Raw genomic sequence first — 19,334 nt, 5'->3', positions numbered from 1 at the left:
AAATATAGCAAATCTGAAATGATAAATAAAAGACCAATTGCATATTGCGATTTTTTTCTTTTCTTTTCTTTTTTTTTTTTTTGCGGTACGGTACGCGGGCCTCACACTGTTGCGGCCTCTCCCATTGTGGAGCACAGGCTCCGGACGCGCAGGCTCAGAGGCCTTGGCTCACGGGCCTAGCCGCTCCGCGGCATGTGGGATCTTCCCGGACCGGGGCACGAACCCGTGTCCCCTACATCGGCAGGCGGACTCTCAACCACTGCGCCACCAGGGAAGCCCTGTTTCGATTTTTTAGCTTTATTTTTGAGGTGTAATTTATATACAGTAAGATTCACAAATCTTACATATACAGCTCAATGAATTTTTATTATGTATACATCCCCGTAACCACCCAGTGCACAGTAAGGAGCAGTCCCATCGTCCCTAAATGGTTTTTTTGTTTGTTTGTTTGTTTTGCGGTACGCGGGCCTCTCACTACTGTGGCCTCTCCCTGCTGGGGCCTCTCCCGTTGCGGAGCACAGGCTCCAGACGCGCAGCCTCAGCGGCCATGGCTCACGGGCCCAGCCGCTCCACGGCATGTGGGATCTTCCCGGACCGGGGCACGAACCCACGTCCCCTGCATCGGCAGGCGGACTCTCAACCACTGCGCCACCAGGGAAGCCCCCTGCATGTATTTTTAATTTTACTGAACAGGACTAGACACCTGGTAATTCTATATTTGAAATTTAGGCCAACTAATTATTAAATTATGTTTGAGGGTCTCCAGGACTTATTGTGCTTAAGTATTATGTTTGAGGGTCTCCAGGACTCATTGTGCTTAAGTACTTAAGTATTTTAAGTATAAGCTGCCTAAACAATATCAATATATATGCCTTCTATTTGTATGTGTATATATATATATTTAGTTATTATACAGTTTATAGTTAGCATTTTTTGTGTGTCATCCTAGCGGGCAGATACATCAATCCTTAGTCAAAGGAAAAAGGCTGTCATCTGCCTGCTCGCTTTATATATATATATATATATATATATATATATATATATATATATATATATATATATATGTATATATATATATATAAAAACAGGCAAAAAAAAGAAAACAGAAAGAAAGGAATTCTAGATGAAGATTCTGTTTGCAATTATGTAGTAAGAGATAATTACTCATTAACTTGAGAATACCATTATCACTTGATCATACTGTCATTTTGTGACTGTATTGAAGGTAATGCTGACAATATTATCTTCTCTGAAAACAACTTGAAATTAACACTAAAAGAACCTGGAAGCTTAGTTCAAACAAGAAATCAAATTATTTCCAATGGAAAGTCCAAAGGAGTAGAAATATAAAAACCAAACCTTTGACTCTAACACACTTTTCTGTGGGCTTTAGTTTTCTCATATAAAAGATGAGGAAATTAGAAAATCTGTAACATTCCATGAACCTATGGCAAATTTGGAAACTGTAAAGACAATTCCTTCCCCCCCCCCCCCCCCCCCCCGTGCCATGGGGCTTGTAGGATCTTAGTTCCCCGATCAGGGATTGAACCCGGGCCCCCCGGCAGTGAAATCACGGAGTCCTAACCACTGGACGGCCAGGGAATTCCCAACAATTCCTTTTAGAATTGTGGAGTTCAGCACATGGAACCATCCTGCCGTGGTTCTGGATAAAGACTTGATTTCCCTTAATGTCTTTATCTTCATCTGTGAAGGACATTCAGATTTATTTTAAATTTTTATTTTATATTGGAGTATAGTTGATTAACAATGTTGTGTTAGTTTCAGGTATACAGCAAAGTGATTCAGTTATACATACACATGTTTCTATTCTTTTTCAAATTCTTTTCCCATTTAGCTTATTACAGAGTACTGAGCACAGTTACCTGTGCTATACAGTAGGTCCTTGTTGGTGACACTCAGATATTTAATTGGTATTTCTCCCTTTCATTAGGGCGTGAGATCTTTGAGCAGAGAAAGTGTTTCCTTCGTTATTCCCTGCTCCTCCAAACTGCTCAGAAAGGACAATCAATCAGGTGCTAAAAGAAAAAAGTTAGGGGCATTCATATGTATGTCATAGAGTCCGGTGGAGCCAGCGCCCTCCTCTACCAGAATGAAGAAGCAGGTGTCACCTGATGAAGCACGGCATCTATGGTTTCCATATCTGCTTACATTCTTGCTTTTCCTCTGCATCCCTTTTCATTCCACCCTAGACCTAAACCAGTCTCACTCCTTGTAGAGCAAAAGTATGCAGGAAGCTGGTGAAAAACAGATTGCAGAGTATATGTAATACTTACAGTTTTCCATGTCCTCAAGGACCAAAAAGTTTGGGTTTGCACAGAACAAACCCATAATAAATATTATTTATACTTACCAAATGATATATATCTTTGTTCAAACCAATGAACAATATTATAAGTTGCAGAACTTTTCAAACAACACCTGTGATTAGTAACTAGTATTAACAGCACAGGGAATATAGTCAATAATACTGTAATAACTTTGTATGGTGACAGATGGTAACTAGACTTATCCTGGGGATCATTTTGTAATGTATAAAATGATCAGATCACTATGGGGTACACCTGAACTAATATAATATTGTAAGTCAATTATACTTCAATTTTAAAAATAAATAAATAAAAGTGAAAATAAAAGGAATATCTGGAACACACAAAACCCTAGCTGTAGGCACTCCGGAAGTGCCATAATCCATTATAGCTTTTTGACATTAAACTCAAAGACCACAAAATTTTGAAGGTCAAAAACTACACCTCTAGGTTTCAGAGCAGCTTAAGGAATAACCTACAGGTCCAGGCTTTCCCTAACCAAGCAGATCTGTTTTCTTCTGTGATATGGACCAATCAGAAGCTTCTCCCGATGCTGTAGCTAGGGTCAACAGCACCAAGACAAGCAGACCCATTTCTTTTTCTGACTGCTCTGCTTACTAGCTGTGTAACTGTGGAAGCCCTCTTAACCACTCTGTACCTCGGTTTTCTCACCTTCAAAATTAGAACAGAAGTAGCATCCAGCTCAAAGAATGGTTTGCATATTCAGTGAAGTCATAGCAGATGGAAAATATTGAGAAAAATGTCTGGCATATAGTAAGCACTAAATAAATGTTAACCATTGGTGGTGGTGATAGTGGTGGTGTTGGTGGTAATTAGTGTTTGGAGAGGGGTCAAGAGATGTTGGGGAGAAAGGAGGGAAGCACACCAGCACATTCTGGAACAATTCAAACAGCCAAATTCAAGCCCCCTTCCCACTCCCACCCAAAGTTTACAGTGGAACCAGTTCACACACTTCTTTGAGTGAGACCGTCTTTGCTGCAAATTGGCTAAAGGAGTATTCATAGAGTATTGGTTGGCTCAGGTTCTGCCAGTGTTGAAAGCCATCAGAGGCGTTTACTTCATGCTTAAGGAACATTATGGAAGAAGACCAAATGGTCCCTGGAGTTAGCCAGCGTGTCTGGTAAAGACAGGAGAGCCCCATAGCCTCTGCCCCATCTTTTGCTTCCTGTAATCTTTTGGATTAGATATGCTACAAAGAGCAGGAAAAGCCAGGAACCAGAGAGCATCAGTGATCCGATTTGCCCGTTAGATTTGACAACATAGTTGACCTGCCAATCAACATAGTTGATTCATTGTCATTTGCCAAGGTTAATTTCAGCAGCCAGGTTTCTTAGTCCCTGAAAAGTCATCTTCGTTCTTTTGGGTTTTTTTTTTTCAGTTTTATTGAGGTATAATTGAGAAATAAAAGGTCATCCCCATTCTTAATTGCACAAATTTCACAGGAGCTCTGTTTGAAGAGGTTTGCTTCAGTCCTTAAAGACTTACAGGGAGAAATTACCAAAAACTTGCTGAGTGACTACAGCATATGAGATTCTCTATTAATAACTCCACTCTGTAAATCTGTCTAGATTTGTGTGCAGTTTTTAAAAAAAATAGTCCTTTAAGCTTTTAACTGTGCCAGTGTGATGAAATGAAGAGATTTAGCCATGTAAATCAACCAATCAAATATTAGTTGAGCACCTATATACCTAATTCTGTCCTTGACCAGAGACTTCAGGTCAGCACTGCCCAACAGAAATATAAGGCAAGACACATATATAATTTAAAATTTTCTAGTACCTGCATTTTAAAAAGTAAAAAGAAACAGGTGAGATTAATTTGGCAATATGTTATTTAACCCAATATACCTAAAATATCATTTTAACATGTAATCAATGTTTAAAAAGTATTAATAAGGTGTTTTGCATTTTTTATACTGACTTTTAAAAATCCAGTGTGATTTTTATACTTACCCACATCCCAATTCAGATTGATTACATTTCAAGGGCTCGATCACCACGTGTGGCTAGTGGCTACCATATCAGACAGCACAGCTTTAGAGTATAAAAATCTATCTCTTGAAATAGCTTATGATTTAGCTTGAAATAATAGCAATAATTTATTGAACATATACTCTATGCCAGACACTATGCTAAGTACTTTACTATGTAATCTTATTTAATCTTTTCAATACCTTGTGATGTGGTTATTTTTAATCCTCATTTTACAAGTGAGGAGACTACAGCTTAGAAGATCCCAGAATCCCACCAGTAATGGACAGAGGCAGGATTTGGCCCCAATCTATATGTCTTTATCAAATAGCATTTAAGAACAAATGAGTATGTTAAGATCCAAATGCAGAATCTAACCCAAAAGACTCAGTAGAATTTACTTAAATATTAAGCAAACAAATATTTTATATTTTAAAATACTTTACTTGAGTTAAAAAGACAGTGGATTTTATTTTTACCTTAGTACATTATAGTTTTTCTTATTCGTTTTACCGTTTAAGGTGTAGAGGGACCTTTCTCTGGACACGATGGATAGTTTAAGATGGCATAGCATCACACAACACTGTAAATCAACTATACTTCAATTTAAAAAAAAAGTTGGGCTAGCATCTGTATGTGTCTTGTAACATTTGTTTATTCATTCATTTGATCAATTATGTGTGAGCTATGTATGAGACAGTGAATTAGATATTATTTATAATCAGTTTTTATTCTATCTTATCCTTCAACTAAACTGTACATCATTATTTTGAAGTTTCAAAATATTTAAAATGCCTGTCTTTATTCATCCAACAGAGCTTTGAGATGCTGATATTTATTCATACTATAAATAATATTACTGGTATTTTATTGTATGCAAGATACTTAGGGGGATACGGAGATGAATAAGATGAAAAGTTTACAATCCAGTATGGAAAATAAGGCACAAACATAAATAACCATGAGGAAAGGCACATGTGTTCTAGGCGTGGTACAAGGTGCCATATGCATTAAAAATGGCAGATTTTTATGCGTATGTTTGTGAGGCACCTTGGGGTACAAGCTGCAGGCATAAATTTGCACAGGAGTGATGAGGGGAAGCTAAAGAAAGGGGGTAGTATTTGATTTGAGGATCAAAAGGTGGGCAAGGGCTTCCCTGGTGGCGCAGTGGTTGAGAGTCCGCCTGCCGATGCAGGGGACACAGGTTCGTGCCTCGGTCCGGGAAGACCCCACATGCCGTGGAGCGGCTGGGCCCGTGAGCCATGGCCGCTGAGCCTGTGTGTCCGGAGCCTGTGCTCCGCAACGGGAGAGGCCACAGCAGTGAGAGGCCCGCGTACCGCAAAAAAAAAAAAAAAAGGTGGGCAGTATTTCCTCTAGGGAAGTGTGACAGCAGTGACATTCTAAGCAAAATGTAAAGGCAACAATGACCAACTCCTTGGGAGAGACTGAGGTGTCTGGAATGAAGGGTCAGTGGGACAGGTGGGTGCAAGTTAGGACTGGAAGCAATCAGGTGTATCGGGCCTGACTGTAGAAGACACTCACCAGCAGAGTAAAAGGACTGTGCTGGAGTTAGTAGGCAAAAGGGAGCCATGGATGGCTTTTGAGCAAAGGAGAGACAATATTAAAGTCGTGTATCAGGAAGTTTAATCTAGACAGAGAATGTGTAGAAATGATGATTTTAATAAGATAAAAAGAAAGGAGGCCTGGAAAGCGTATTCAAAGAAGGGACAGAAAGAAGAGGATGAGAGTGAGACATTCCAGAGTAAAAATGGACAGATCTAAAAGCTATTTGGATGGAAGTGGGAATGACGGGGAGAGAGAGCGAGAAATTACATATATGTAGAATAAATACATTCTCATACACAGGCCTCACACATAGTGCCTCAAGGGCTTACAAAAAGCATATAGTTGCTAATGATCTTTAGTTAGAGTGAATAATTATTTTGCAGTTAAGACACAGAAAAACCAACTTAAGAGACAAGCAGGTATCCTTAAAACACCAGTAGTTGGGAGAGGAATACAACTGACATTTAGTTCCACAACGTTTTCTAGGACAGTATGGAAAAGGAAGGAAATTTATATCTTGTTGAATTTTAAAACAAGGTATATATAAACTATACCTTAGTAAAGTGAAATATATATAAATTATGCCTCAAGCAAGTTTATTCTAAAAATCTAAACAAAGAAAATAAATCATTAAAGCACCATGACTGCGTGTGGTCAGCTAGTGGGCAGGAGAAGGGCCGGTGCTCTTTGAAGCAAGCTAAGTATTACTTTTAATTGGCTCCATGCCATTTGCCTAAAAACCTACAGTTCCAGTCCACAGCATGTAGAATCAGTTTGATAGACCAGAGGCCAGGGTTTGGAAAGACTGAATCTCATTGCATCCTCCACTCACTGAACATTCGACAACATAGGAGCAGAATCTGAAAGCTGTTTGTGAAGCACCCTGGTATACAAGCTTCAAAAATGGTTGTTCTGATCACTCATCTGCCCTTTACAGAAATATACTAAGATCGCCTCCTCCATGCCCCATCCCCCAACTCATACCCACAGTTCACTTCCAGTACCTTCCTACATTCTTCTAGCTCAGTTGTGGGAATCTTTAGATAAAAAGAAATACAAGCGTTAGTTATCCTTTTTCCAGCCGTGCACTATTCTGTTGGTTTTAGGAGTGTAGAAAAACCATTAACACTCTAATTTTATATGTTAAGTGCTACAATGCTCAAAACAAAAATCTATGAGAAGGTGAGAGGTTTAGTGTTCACTTCTTTCCCAAGCCTTTCATTGGATTCTTTGATAAGCCTCCAAAAAATATCTCTGATCTGAAACCAAACCCAGATGGATATTCTTCCTGGCCTGTGTTCATCTGGTTAGCCACCTGTTTCTCTCTGTGCTAATACAGGAAGGGGATATGAGAAAATGGAAGGTGTTGGCTTGGAGCCCTAGAGGTCTGGGGAAGGTGGCTTTTAAAATAATTATCCTTTATTCACTGCCACTTTCCAATGCCACCTTCATTAATGGAAATGCAAAGTGTGCCAACAATGTTCATTAAAAATAAATGAATATCAGGGTGTATGCTAGAATTGCAGAGCAGGAAGTCAAGTTAGAGGTCATTTAGTCTAAAGCCTCATTTTATAATCTAGACAGCTGAAGTCCAAAGAAATCCAGTTAGATTCTAAAATCAATATATTAAGTAGAGATTTTTTTTAAAGGTAAAGAAATACTCAGGAGACAACAAGACCCTGAAGGAAAGGTAGATTTGAGCAAATCAAACATTTAGAATTGAACAGTATAGTTACTGAAAGAATAAATCAAGACTGGTTAAAAGAAGAGACACATCGAAAAGAGAAATAGTAAACTAGAAGACGGAGCTAAGAAAATTGCCATATGCAGCAGAACGGGGAAAATGAAAAATATTAGAGAAGTTAAGGGAAATGAATGATAGAAGGAAAAGGTTCAAATATATCTAGTGGGGATTTCAGATGGAGAAGAACAAAGGAAATAATAGCTAAAATTTTTCCAACATTGATCAAAGAATCCTCAGGTTAAAAAATCACAATGGATCCTAAGCAAGGAATATTAAATTAAACCTTCACTTAGACACACTGTAATGAAACCCAGAAATATGGGGAAAATATTAAAAGCAATCCCAAAGAAAAGAGGAACATTTTAGACTGACAGCAGATTTCTCAACTTTAATAACAAAGGCCAGAAACAATGGAATAATATTTTCAAAGGTCCAAAAACAAAAAACCAAAAAAACCCTAGAATTCTATACCTTGTTAAACAATTTTTTTAATTAATTTATTTATTTTTGGCTGCATTGTGTCTTTGTTGCTGCACGCAGGCTTTTCTCTAGTTGCAGCAAGCAGGGGCTACTCTTTGCTGCAGTGCGCAGGCTTCTAATTGTAGTGGCTTCTCTGGTTATGAAGCACAGGCTCTAGGTGTGCGGGCTCTAGAGCGCAGGTTCGGTAGTTATGGCTCACGGGCTTAGTTGCTCCACGGTATGTGGGATCTTCCCAGACCAGGGCTCGAACCTGTGTCCCCTGCATTGGCAGGTGGATTCTTAACCACTGCGCCACCAGGGAAGTCCCTATACCTTGTTAAACTATTACTAAAGAGGCAAAATACTTTCAGAATAACACTTTGGGCCCTTGTTGAATGGACTCTGTATTTGTCTGCTAGGACTGCCATGGCAAACTACCACTGGCTGGATGCCTTAAACAACAGAAATTTATTCTCACAGTTCTGGAGGCTGGAAGTCCCAGATCAAGATCTGGAAGGGTTTGATTTCTGGTGAGAGCTCTATTCCTGGCTTGTACATGTCCACCTTCTTGCACATGTCCACCTTCTTGCTGAGTCCTCACATAGCCTTTCCTTTGAGCATGTGCAGAGAGAGAAAGAGCTCTCTGTCTTACACTTCTCATAAGGCCACAAGTCCTAGTGGATTAGGGCCTCACCCATATGACCTCATTTAACCATAATTATCTCCTAAAGACCCTATCTTTAAATACAGTCAAACTGGGGACAAGGGCTTCAAGATATGAATTTTGAAGGGACACAGTTCAGCCCACAGCCAACTTCCAAACGATACATTTCAGAAAGAAAGTAATTGAATACAGAAGTAGGGAATGGGATGCAAAAACAACAGTGAGCGAAGAAACTGGTAAACATAAAAGTAAATCTAAAGAAGTCAATACAAATCTAAATAAGTCAAATCTAAAAAGCAATAAGGGTACAAATGAACTTATCTACAAAATAGAAATAGAGTTGCAGATGTAGGAAACAAGCTTATGGTTACCAGGGGGTATTGGGGAGAGGGATAAATTGGGATATTGGGATTGACATACACACTACTATATATAAAATAGATAACTAATAAGGACCTACTGTATAGCACAGGGAACTCTACTCAATACTCTGTAATGGCCTATATGGGAAAAGAATCTAAAAAGAGTGGGTATATGTATATGTATAACTGATTCACTTTGCTGTACACCTGAAACTAACACAACATTGTAAATCAACTAGACTCCAATAAAAATTTTGAAAATAAATACATTAAAAAAACAAAAAAATAAAAGCAATACTGATAATAATGACTAATTTGGAGGGGGCAAAAACTAGATGGAAATAACTAGCATTGTCCAATAGGACCTTCTACAATGATGTAAATATTCTATATCTGCTCACTTCAGTTTGGTAGCCATTAGCCACATGTGGCTACTGAGCACTTAAAATGTGGCTATGTAACCAAGGAACTGAATTGTTAACTTTACTTAACACCAATTAATTTAAATTTAAGTAGCCACATGTAGCTAGTGGTTACCATATTATACAGCACAACTTTAGGTATAGTAACATGGCAAATTCCTAGAGCTGATCAACGTTAAATATTTTAAGGTCTTTATTTATTTGGAAGGAGAATGACATTTTGAAAGCAGTTAGGTTAAAAATTTAAGGGTAAAGACTAGAAAAATTGAAATAAAATTTATCACTGCCAAAGCAGTAAAAGGAAAAGAGGAATAAAGAAAACACTCTTGATACACAGAAGACAGGAAAAGAGGTGGGGAAAAAAAGAAAAGCTGGGTAAATAGAAAGAATAAGAACTATTATAGAATAAATAAGAAATGAATTGGTTTATTCTTATAATGGAATACAGAAGTTTAATCAAGAGAATGCCGAGTGAAAAAATCAGGTAGCGAAAGATACGTACAGTACCTTGTATATAAATTATCTCCTGGCCTCTCGTTTAAGCCCTCCAAGCCTTTCCCTCTTACTTCACCACCTTCATGGGTCCTCTCCGAGACGTTCAAAAATTGAAACCTTGGGGACTTCCCTGGCGGTCAGGGTTAGGACTCCGTGCTTCCACTGCAGGGGGCTCTGTTCGATCCCTAGTCGGGGAACTAAGAACCCGCATGCCGCGAGGAATGGCAAAAAAAAAAAAAATTGAAACCTTGAAGCCTTTTCTTCCTCCAGCCCTAAGCTGGGACACTCAAACTAACTTCTGGGGAGCTTTGTCAGGAAAACAAGGGAGACAGACTAAGGACAAAGTCTGGAAATGGGAACTTTTTGGGGGGCCCCAGAAGCACCACAGAATCCTGCAACTGACTTGTCTCACTGTGGGAGCCACGGCAGGGAGCCATGGTCAAGAGACTAGCAGAAAAGGATGTGGCAGTTCCTGACACCTAGGGTTCATGCTTTTCCTCCCCTGTGTCCCCGCTTGAAGTGTGGAGCCCCCAACAGCCTTCTCACACCCAGCCTTGGCCTTCCAAAGCCAGCCCTAACAGTCCTCTCTTTTCAAGAGGAGTCAGCTGGTGCTTACAGCTGTGGGAGGTATCTTAGCAGAGACAGCAGTCTGGCCCAGCAAGATATTTCTGTCAGCTGTGCTGCGGGAGCTGATCTGTCCTGTTTGATTTCCATTGAAGGGATTTTCCAGCAAAGATGTTTGTGCAAACGGTGTGATGGAGGGTGACTGGCCCCACCTGCTTCCTCATTGGCCAGCCAGCAATTGACCAATTTTAGCCTGGCTTCTGCCTGCACTAGGCTGTGTCCCTAAAGGGGACCCCAGCCTCTTGCTGTCTTTGCTCAAGATATATATAGTCCCAACCTACATTGCCAAACTGTTTTCAGTTATTTTCCATTCACACCCCCTCCTGTAACTTTCCATTTCCCCATAGCCCCCTTTTTAGCTCCCACAGTTTTCCCTAGCCTCTTTTTGTTCTCCACTTTCACTTCCCTATAGCTGCATTTAGTTACCTCTGTTCTCCCTTTTAAAACTTCAGCCACCTTTGTCTTAGTTGGAGTTGAGCCCAGTTTATTTTGGGTCTCGCTTCCCTACTGCAGTAGTCTGAATAAAATCTGTCTTACGCCTTCAACAAGTGTCTGGTGCTATTTCTCTTTAACAGGGCCAGTCCAGGACTTCCACCGATGGCTTCAGCCCTCACACCCCCAAGCCAGGAGCCAGCAGGACATCCCAGGCACCACAGCACGATCCATCTGGGGTCCACTGGGCCCCAGCAGAGAGCTGACACCTGCTTGCCATCATGGAGGAGCCTGCCGTCAAGAGGCGCCTGAAGATGATTCAACTCAACACTTCAGTCTGTGAAGATGTGGCCGGGTGTCTTCCGGTGCAGAAATATGTCTCGTATACACACCACTGTCATATCAAGTTCAAGGCCCTCAGGGTGCCTACAAGAAGGCCCACATGGCTATTCTGTGCTCTGGGCCAGCCCCTCAGGACTGCCCCTTCCATGAAGAGATGGATTGGGTGCTGCAGATCAAGAGATGGATTGGGTGCACCAGCCCAGCCCACCTCAGGGAGCAGACCCGGCCATGGGATCTTGACCACCACAACCAGCTGACCCAGCAAAGAAAAAAAAAGTCATTAGCAGAAAGATGGGCCAGAAGGGTGCTCTCCTCAGCAGCAGCAGCAGCAGAGGCACCAGAACCAGAGGTGGAAGATGGAGACAGAGCATCAGTTTAAGCTAGAAATGGAAGTGTTGGAGCTGCCCACGACCTCCGACTTGAAAGCCCGGCTGGTACCCAGACCAACAAGACAACCGAGATGGAGATTAGCCAGGATGCCTAAGAAACTGGGCCAGGTAAGTGGCCAAATGTGTTCTACCAAAGCCCTAATGCCATGGGACTGGGTGGAGAGGGAAGTCACAAGTGATAAAACCCAGGTTGAGATCCCCTCAAAGGACCTGGAGCTCCTGAAAATTTAAGAAAGCATGGTTTCACTGCTGGTGTTGGAGCCTACTTGTTAAAGCTGGAAAGGACACTGGGAGACGATCTTTTTTTTTTTTTTTTTAGATGTTGGGGGTAGGAGTTTATTAATTTATTAATTTATTTTTGCTGTGTTGGGTCTTTGTTTCTGTGCGAGGGCTTTCTCCAGTTGCGGCAAGCAGGGGCCTCTCACTATCGCGGCCTCTCTTGTTGCGGAGCACAGGCTCCAGACGCGCAGGCTCAGTAGTTGTGGCTCACGGGCCTAGTTACTCAGCGGCATGTGGGATCCTCCCAAACCAGGGCTCGAACCCGTGTCCCCTGCATTAGCAGGCAGCTTCTCAACCACTGCACCACCAGGGAAGCCCTGGGAGACCATCTTTGACTCTTACATTTTACAGATGAGAAAACTAAGCCAGGGGAAAGTAATTTGCAGAAGGTGACAGACACTACAAGTTAATGCTAAGGCTGACACTAGAACCCCAGTACAGTGATCCTTCCACTGGCTTATAACTGACTCTTGCCTTCAATGTACTTTATAATGGGGCATCATGGTAATCTCTTCCAGTCTTAAAACTGGGGCTTGGATAAAATGGAATAAGGAGAACAGCTAGTATTTCTCTCTCTCCTCCAACAGAAGTCCAGAGGGGACCAGTCTCCAGACAGAAACCAGCCTCAGAGAGAAACTTCGTCATCAGCTCCTGGGGTGTCTACAGTGCCCCCTAGAGCACAGGTAAGCCAGTGCGCCAGCTCCAGCCCAGAGCCTGACCCTCAGGTGCCACCTGACTGTTGTTGCCATGATTGCCACTGATATGGCAGCGAACAGGCGCCTGGCCAGTGAACTGGCCTGGGAATCAGCTGCCCGGCTGCAGGGCCACTGAGACCAGCACAATTCCCACATGGCCGTCCTGGTCCAAATGGTCCACCTACACCCAGCCCCAGGAGGCAGTAGCCATACTTCAGGACAGAATGGGCTGAGGGTGACAACTAACTGCCTGAACCTACACTGGAACATTCTTTTCTTTTTTTCTTAAAAGATATAATTTTTATTTATTTTTGGCTGCGTTGGGTCTTCGTTGCTGCACGCGGGCTTTCTCTAGTTGTGGCGAGTGGGGGCTACTCTTCGTTGCGGTGCATGGGCTTCTCATTGCAGTGGCTTCTCTTGCTGCCGAGCGCAGGCTCTAGGCATGTGGGCTTCCGTAGTTGTGGCGTGCGGGCTCAGTAGTTGTGACATGCGGGCTGTAGAGCGTGGGCTCAGTAGTTGTGGCGCATGGGCTTAGTTGCTCTGCACATGTGGGATCTTCCCGGACCGGGGATCGAACCCATGTCCTCTGCATTGGCAGGTGGATTCTTATCCACTGTGCCACCAGGGAAGTCCAGAACATTCTTAATTGTGTGATATTATGGTAAGCATTTGTGTATGAATTTTTTTAGTCTTTGTAAGCATAGATACCGCCTATTTTAGGCCTTAAGGTCTCAAAGCATCCTCGGTGTCTTATTTAGGGTGATATAGTAAAGAGAGTAGAATACACAGATAATTCATAATGCTCACCTCCAGCTACTAATCCATGGGGATAGGTGTTTTAGTGGATATTTTCAAACTCCCTGAAGGGAAGACAGTTACCTGTGATGCTCTATCACCAAATGATGGTAAAGCCATGTGCCTTTGACTGTCTCAACCTCTGCTCCATTGTTCAACTCCCCCCTCAGCCCAGGCCTCACTGAGGTCATGACCAGACCTCTAGGTAGGCACCTGCCTTCTGTGGTTCCAGAAGGTTGAGAATGGCAGGGACAGGAGAAGCAGGGCCCCTTCCCTCTTCCCTTCTCCTGCCACCCAGCTCCACCCAGGACCTGGGACTGATTCTGATCATCAGCCAGACTCTCTGAGGCTCCAGAGAACGCCGCTGGGTCTGCAGTGAGCAAGCACAGTGACATCATTTTCACACGGGCAGTGGGGCGGTGCCAGAGCTCCCTGATCTCAGTGGGGCTCCCTCATGTTACGGAGAGAGAAGTCGAGGCCTGGAGAGATTCCAGGACCTTGGGGTCCTAGGAGATGGGCTTCCCAGTTCAGAACTTGTCCAAGCTGAGGGTCCACCCAAAGCTTACCTTAATCTCAACAGACCCCCAACTACTATGTTCCCAGCAGTATTCTCTCGGCAGAGGGCAGGTGCAAGTGAAACATGGGCCTGAGGTGTGCTTCTACTCTCCCGATCCAAGCTTTGAGCGCCACCCTTCCCCACTGGTCACTGATTCCAGCTGTTTAGGGTTCTGGGGCCCCAAGACCAGCCTTCCTCTCACCTCAAGCCTGAAACAGCTCAGGCCTAGGCTTGTTCCTCTTCCTTCTGAGCCCCAGATTAGTAAATAAACACCTGCCGCATCTCAGCAGTGTCCCCTAAGCAAAACAAAGGCTTCCTTCTCTGCCTTATTTTCATTGTTAATATTAAAAACCACCTATTACCATAGCACCACCGCTCCCAACCGATAAACCTTAAAGGAGGTAAAAAGAGTAAGAAAACTCTTTTTAAGTTACACTTTTTAACTCCTAGAGCTTTCTCACTGTGGTATAGTCTTCACCCTGTAATCCTCCCCACACCCCACCACCCACTTTCCCACCCTCCCTCCACACCCACCCACCCTCCAGTGAGGTTTTTCACTTCTAGGACGTTGTGTGAGGGAAGGAGAAAACTGGAAAAGGGGAGGGGCACGCGGTAAACACAGCAAAATCAAATTACAGCTGGGTCTGGGGGTTGTCCAGCTCCATTTCTAAAGATGGGGAAGCCGAGGCTCCTGTCCAGCTCTGCAGAACTCCAGCCCGCGGTTTGCCTCTCACTCTTGCAGCTCAGCATCAACTGGGTGGGCGACAGTGGGCCAGGAGGAGGGCTGCCTTCTGAAAACTGCTGGAAAGGGCAGGGCAGCCTCTCCCTGTAATCCCTCAGGTTAACCCAACCTGGAGAACGGGCAGCCCCATCGTCCAATGAACTACTGGGCTGCAGTCCTAGGACCAGCACGACATAAAGAATTACTGAAAGGGGCTTCCCTGGTGGCGCAGTGGTTGAGAGTCCGCCTGCCGATGTAGGGGACACGGGTTCGTGCCCCGGTCCAGGAAGATCCCACATGCCGCGGAGCGGCTGGGCCCGTGAGCCATGGCCGCTGAGCCTGCGCTCCGCAACTGGAGAGGCCACAACAGTGGGGGGCCCGCGTACCGCAAAAAAAAAAAAAAAAAAAATTACTGAAAGGCACTGACATCTGTTCAGATAGTTCTTTTACGTGTGCTTCCAGTAGCCCCAGCACACATCGGGGCCTCTCCATGACCTCCTCTAGGTCAAGCCACCTTTTCTGGAGGTGCCAAAAGGTAGCACAGATGGAAACCCCGATGTCATGGAAGACACACCAAGCCCTAGATCTACCCACACGGTCAGAGGCACCGGGGAAGCCAGCCAATACGGTCCAACAGCTGCTTTCTGCGGCACAGAGGGAGGCAATTTCATGTCCAGTCACCACCAGAAGAGGGTGGGTGCTTAACAAGGAAGAAGTTTCTGTGTGTTCTGATCGAGTACCCTCCCCACACATGGCCGTACAGTTGAGTCTCCAGCCCTCCTGCATATTCCTGCTCACCTCCTAGCTGGTCCTGCTGCCCCCAGCTGCCTCTCCTTCCTCTCCAGTTCATCCCTCTTTACTACTAAGGGTTATCTTTTTTAAAGGCCAAAGTGATCACGTCATCCCCTGATTAAATTCCATCAGTGATTCCCTTTGGCTCTTAGGAATACGTTCTACCTCCTTAGCTTGGCCTGTGGCCCCTGCCTGCCCCTGCAGCCCCATACGTCCCCTCCCACTCCCACCATGCCCTCCAGCCTGCAGAACTGCCATTCTCCCAGAGGACAACAGTGTGTCACCCCTGTGCCTTCTGCAAGTCCCACTTGTGTTTTAAGTGGCTAAGTTTGTGGCAATTTGTCATAGCAGCAGCAGGAAACCAATAAAGATTATTCTTTGAACAGAGCTGGTTCAGAGAAGAGCAGGTTTGTATGCACAAGTGTAAGTGTAGATAGATAGATAGATAGATGATAGATAAACGTTTATGGCTTTATGGATGATAAAAGCAGTGCTCAGGAGAGTTAAAGTTGATAGATGGGCCACTATCAACTGCTTGGGCTATAAAGCAGCCATGCCCATGACCAGCCTGCATGCCCTCTCCAGGTACTTTATAAAAAGGTACAACACCTTGGAGCGTTACAAACATCAACAACAGAATAATTCTTAGGAATGGAAAAGGGAGGGAGGGTTAACATGGAAAGAAGAAAGAGGTTCTGAAGGTGGAATTTACGTGAAAAAGCAGGATGGATAGTCATCACCCCGAGTTGGCCTGGCCTGGAATGCCAGGTGCCAGCTGATGGCTTGATGCACCTGGAACCTGAGCCGCCTTTGTGCCTCATCCTTTGCCACTCTGCAGGCTGGTTCTGCTCCATGCCATAGTGAGGGTGGAGGCTCTGGTCCAGCTCTGGGCATTGGACCTCTCCTCAGACAATACACAGATTGTGGAGCCAGGAGCAGCCAGTGACCACCTCACAGAAACACGCTGCTTCCCCATGCCTTACCCTGGCCACACTGCTCCACAGTGCCCCAGCCAGCCAAGAGCGCCTGTTGGAACACAGGTCCTCGGGGGTGATGGGTTGCTGGAACCAGGCTGTCAGCCCCTGATGGAGAGGGCATGCTCCACCACCCACTGGGACAAGCCTTGCGGTGCCCCCGTTTCTTTTTTTGGACAGTGGATAAGAGAGTGCCTGCATCTCCCCTATGGCAAAGCTGACTTGCTTCCAACACATGTGAATTATGGCTGGATCACGGGCAGCTGACAAACACTTGGCTGAAATGAAGGTCAGGACCAGCACGACATAAAGAATTACTGAAAGGCACTGACAGCTGTTCAGATAGTTCTTTTACATGTGCTTCCAGTAGCCCCAGCACACATCGGGACCTCTCCATGACCTCCTTGGTCAAGCCACCTTTTCTGGAGGTGCCAAAAGGTAGCACAGATGGCAACCCTGATTTCGTGGAAGGCACACACAAGCCCTAGATCTACCCACACGGTCAGAGGCGCCAGGGAAGCCAGCCAATACGGTCCAATAGCTGCTTTCTGCGGCACAGAGAGCGACAATTTCATGTGGACGGGCTCCATTTGAAGCTGGGGGGCCAGCTTTTTGCAGATGCGGTAAAATGTCTCCTGAGACATCCGGAAGGCTTGCTTCCATCTGTGGGGCTTAGTCTACACACTCAGAGGTCCTGCCAAAGATGAGGCAGTGTGGAGAGAGCCCTGGTCCTGGGGGCTCTTCTTCCAAGGAGGTAGGATACAGTGGCTCTATAAGCAGGGTGTGGATGACCACGGATGGAGGATGGCTTGATTCAGGTGGGTCAGAGCAGCCACCTGTCAGCCTCCCCACTGTCAGCCACAGTGTGGCAGCCATGCGGCCACTCCCCAGCTGGATCACCAAGTGTGCTTGGGAGTTATGGCCATCGCTGAGCTGAGCTGAGCAGCGGTGTGTGGGTGTGTATGCTTTTCCTCATGATGGTCAGTGACATTCTTCTCCCCCAGGTGGGTGTGGGCACCAGGGAGCTCAAGGCTGAGTTAGCTGATGAATATCAGGCCTGCCATTATGAACCTGCTAAGGGTGTGAATGTAACTACATCTGTGTAAACCACACATCCGCATCCTCTGCCCATTTTCTTACAGACTCAGCAATACAAGAGCCAGGATAAAATGGCTCAGAGCAAATAAAACTAGGTTCTTAGTGGGGATTTCAGACTGTCTTCTTTTCTTCACAGACTTCCTCTCCTTAATGACTCCTTCTAAAGGACTTTAAATTTCACCAGGCCTTCTGACTCTCTTCTCCAAGCAAACACATTGGTGAAATTCTATGGAAAGCCCCCTCCCACACACTAAAATCAAACAGTGCCCTGAAAAACCAGACTATTTCATAGGTTTTACTTGGCCTGATCAAGCAATGCTCCCACAAGGAAACACATGAAAAGTAGTACTTTTTTGGACAAAAAGACAAGATCATTTTCAATCTCAGGTTCCTGGCTTTTAGTTAAAATTTTAACTCTGGATTTTGATTTCATTATTATGAAGAAGGGCCTGCTTCACAGGAATGCAGAAAAAGGACAGATGAATTATTCCTTAGAGCCTTCAGGATGAACAACCACAAGGAAGAACAGACTTTAATATTAGCACTGGCTATTTCTAGATCTGAGAGTTCTGGCATTGCCAACTCACATGGAATGCCCTTATGAGATCCTAGAGCTGGAGCTAAGAGGCTGCAAAGGACTTCTGCTCACACCACTGCAGTGCCTCTCCTGATACTTTTCCTCCTAATGAAAATCGACTTCCATAATATTATGTGTCCTTTAGGCTGCTCTTTCTCTAAGAGCTAGTGTCCATCCTAGACAGGACTAGGAGTCAGAAGATGATGCATTTGTATCCTAGCTCTACAGGCTGTGTGATCTTAGGAAAGTTACCATCCCTCTCTGTTTTTCAAGAGAAAACAAATAGGTTAGTTAACTCACCTAACCCTAAAGTTCCTTGCTGCGCTAACATCCTCAGGTTCATTTCAAAGTCCAGATCCCACATGATGTCAGCTGAGAAGGTGGCTGAAATTCTACATCTCAGAGCTTGTCTCCAGGTAGCTTAATAAATATAATATGGTAAACATGATTAACTGAACAGTGCATTCCACAAATATTTATTGAGCCTTATTATGTTTAAGAAATTACAATAGGCACAGAGGATAAAGTGAAATAGCCATCATAGATACTAAATTTCATGTTGGTTATTGGATCAGCAGCTTGGAGAAGGAATATGCAGTATTTAGTCATCCTCTTCTATGTAGCTGTTTGTAACTGAAAAGTCGCTTGCTGTTAATTTTTGACTTGGGCAGGACTGAATATTCTGGCACTTAAGTCTTTAATGATTTAGATGATTCCTTTTATGGAGTAATTAAACATACTTCCTAAAACTCTATCTGGGGAAGAGTTTATTGGTCACTGTCACAACCTTGGAGCTGACTGTAGTCTCATTGTAATAGCATATTCCCTGCCCAACTGTCAGGAAAATTACTCTCACTAAACTTTTGGCATCTTCCACTTGGAAATGACAATGTAGCTAACCCCCACTGATCAAGAGGAAACGTGAGTTTCTCTTCCGCTTTCTTTGCCTTATGATTTCCTTTGGTGTGAGACGTCCTCATGATCCATCTTCCGCAATACCTACTCCTAACGTGTTCACAACTCCGGGCTT

At 44.0% G+C, this 19,334-nt stretch overlaps 1 pseudogene across 1 annotated transcript; it reads left to right on the top strand.

The window, feature by feature from the left end:
- Positions 1-11,251: 11,251 nt before the first annotated feature.
- On the top strand, positions 11,252-17,735 carry LOC307192404 (annotated as a pseudogene). Its single transcript has 4 exons — positions 11,252-11,801; positions 12,773-12,779; positions 12,866-13,026; positions 17,634-17,735. The product of its transcript is annotated as an uncharacterized misc_RNA (transcript).
- Positions 17,736-19,334: the final 1,599 nt, after the last annotated feature.

Source organism: Stenella coeruleoalba, assembly GCF_951394435.1.
Source record: "Stenella coeruleoalba genome assembly, chromosome: 10".
In the NCBI taxonomy this organism is placed as follows: Eukaryota; Metazoa; Chordata; class Mammalia; order Artiodactyla; family Delphinidae; genus Stenella; species Stenella coeruleoalba.
This window is presented reverse-complemented; position numbering and strand designations above follow the sequence as displayed.